This window comes from Polypterus senegalus, chromosome 6 (genome assembly GCF_016835505.1).
Source record: "Polypterus senegalus isolate Bchr_013 chromosome 6, ASM1683550v1, whole genome shotgun sequence".
Classification (NCBI taxonomy): Eukaryota; Metazoa; Chordata; class Cladistia; order Polypteriformes; family Polypteridae; genus Polypterus; species Polypterus senegalus.
The window spans coordinates 140,037,156-140,040,145 of NC_053159.1; positions in this window are offsets into that span (position 1 = coordinate 140,037,156).

The following is a 2,990-nucleotide window of genomic DNA, read 5'->3' on the forward strand; positions in this document are numbered from 1 at the left end:
TAATTGAAAACAGGTGTTTGTCATGATTGGGTATAAAAGGAGCATCCCCAAAAGGCTCAGTCGTTCACAAGCAAGGATGGGGCGAGGTTCACCACTTTGTGAACAACTGTGTGAGCAAATAGTCCAACGGTTTAAGAACAACGTTTCTCAGCGTACAATTGCAAGGAATCTAGGGATTTCATCATCTACTGTCCATAATATCATCAAAAGATTCAGAGAATCAGGAGAAATCTCTGCACGTAAGCGGCAAGGCCGAATACCAACACTGAAACCCCATGACGTTCGATCCCTCAGGCGGGACTGCATTAAAAACCAACATCATTCTGTAAAGGATATTACCACGTGGGCTCAGGAATACTTCAGAAAACCATTGTCAGTTAACACAGTTCGTCGCTACATCTACAAGTGCAAGTTAAAACTCTACCATGCAAAGCAAAAGCCGTATATCAACAACACCCAGAAACGCCGCCAGCTTCTCTGTGTCAGTCCATCTCAGATGAGCTCGGGCCCAAAGTGGAAAAGTGTGCTGTGGTCTGACGAGTCCACATTTCAAATTGTTTTTGGAAATCATGGACGTCGTGTCCTCCGGGCAAAAGAGGAAAAGGACCATCTGGATTGTTATCAGCGCAAAGTTCAAAAGCTATCATCTGTGATGGTATAGGGGGTGTGTTAGTGTCCATGGCATGGATAACTTGCACATCTGTGAAGGCCCCATTAATGCTGAAAGGTACATATAGGTTTTGGAGCAACATATACTGCCATCCAAGTGACGTCTTTTTCAGGGACGTCCCTGCTTATTTCAGCAGGACAATGCGAAGCCACATTCTGCATGTGTTATAACAGCGTGTCTTCGTAGTAAAAGAGTGCGGGTATTAGACTGGCCTGCCTGCAGTCCAGACCCGTCTCCCATTGAAAATGTGTGGCGCATAATGAAGTGCAAAATATGACAACGGAGACCCCGGACTGTTGAGCAACTGAAGCTGTATATCAAGCAAGAATGGGAAAGGATTCCACCTACACAGCTTCAACAATTAGTGTCCTCAGTTCCCAAACGCTTATTGAGTGTTGTTAAAAGGAAAAGTGTTATAACACAGTTGTAAACATGCCCCTGTCCCAGCTTTTTTGGAACGTGTTGCAGGCATCAAATTCAAAATGAGTGAAGATTTGCAAAACAACAATAAAGTTTATCAGTTTGAACATTTGATATCTTGTCTTTGTAGTGTATTCAATTGAATATAGGTTGAAAAGGATTTGCAAATCATTGCATTCTGTTTTTATTTACGTTTTACACAACATCCCAACTTCACTGGAATTGGGGTTGTAGCTCTATAGCACCTGCCTGATGGTATGAAGGAGAAAAATAAGCTGGGGTCCATTTTGACTCGCGCTGCCTTTCCCAGATAGCACTTGGCAAATATGTCCTCCAGAGATGGCATCCGTGTGGCTGGCACATTAACATCAATTAACATCAACAACATAAATTTCTGACCCCAGTTGCTATTCAGAAGATGGCCTGTACATCATAGCCAATACCAGTTGGTACTCAAATAAGAAAATTCCTGATGCAGGCCCTTATTTAAACATGTATAATGGGCATGTTAGAGTTGGTGATGCTGGCACAGTCACATCAATCTTAAATGTGTAACTCCAGTTCTCTTCAAATTACAAAGAGAGTCTATCTTTGTCCTTATTTTGCCTCTAGAGTTTTTTTTTTTGTTTGTTTTTTATTTCATAAAAATGCATTTAAAAGCAGGCGATAACTTTAAATGTCAGCATTTACTCCCCCAGATGGAATTGAAGAGTCGCATAGTGTGGGAGAGGAACGATCTCCTCAGTATTCTTTGTTACTTAGTATTGCCTAATCTTATTTTTATATTTTTTCTTTTTTCTTTCTTCATCATATAAAGCACTTTGAGATACATCAATAGTAAATGTTGTTGTTATGCCTAAACTGAGAATGGGCATATGACTGATAACAGTTGTTATTCCAATTAGTTATGAAAAATTTAAATTTGGATCTAATTATCGAAAATAATAAATGCCCACATCCTCAACACATCAAACCTTACAAATAGAGAAATGAAATGTGCATGTGTTTGTTTGTTACGTTTGGCTAGACATCATTGCATTGTTTAGATTTAAATCACTGAAAATGTTATGTATTCATTAGCAATATTTTTAAAAATAAAATGCGCATGAACAAATATAATGCAAAGTAAATTGTAAATATTTTGAAAGGAATTAATTCAATTTGCATTACTGTTTGATTACTTTATGTATGTATGTGTATAAAACACTGTCTTTGTCAATCAGTCAAAAGATTTTTTTTTTTATTCATTTAATATAGTAACACAACCTGCTGAGTAAATCTTTAATAACTACAAGTATTTTAAAAACATTTCAATCAGGATTAAAATTAAAAAAGGAAACCTTTTTTGTAAGCCTTCCTAACATCTTGCCGCTTTATTTAAAAACACGTATTTAAAAACTTTTTTTTTTTTTTAAAGTGTAATATGTCTCATTAAACTTGTCATTACAATAGACACTCGAGTCAAAACATGAATGGATGTATTTTATTAATTAACGGTGCTGCCCAATCTGTTTAACGCATGCGTGAACACTTTACGGCATGTTAGGCTTTCAATACGCCTGCGCGCGCAAATTGGGTAGGCACGCACTCAGATCGGGTAATGAATGACACGCTAGTTAAACAGTTAAGGCACCCATCGCCACACGAGCGACACTACACGGTCGCTACAGGAATTAAATTGTCATACCTCGTATATATTGTGTGTATATATTGTGTGTGTGTGTGTATATATATACACGGCTTGGGTATAATTGTTTCATCTTCTGGATTTCCATTCCAATATGCTGTATTTTGTATGTAATATACAATGTCGATGCTCGATCAGATATAATAAAATGACAAAAGAAAATTAGACGCGGTTCAATAAAAATGTAATGTTTGTACCAAACTGTAACCCGTA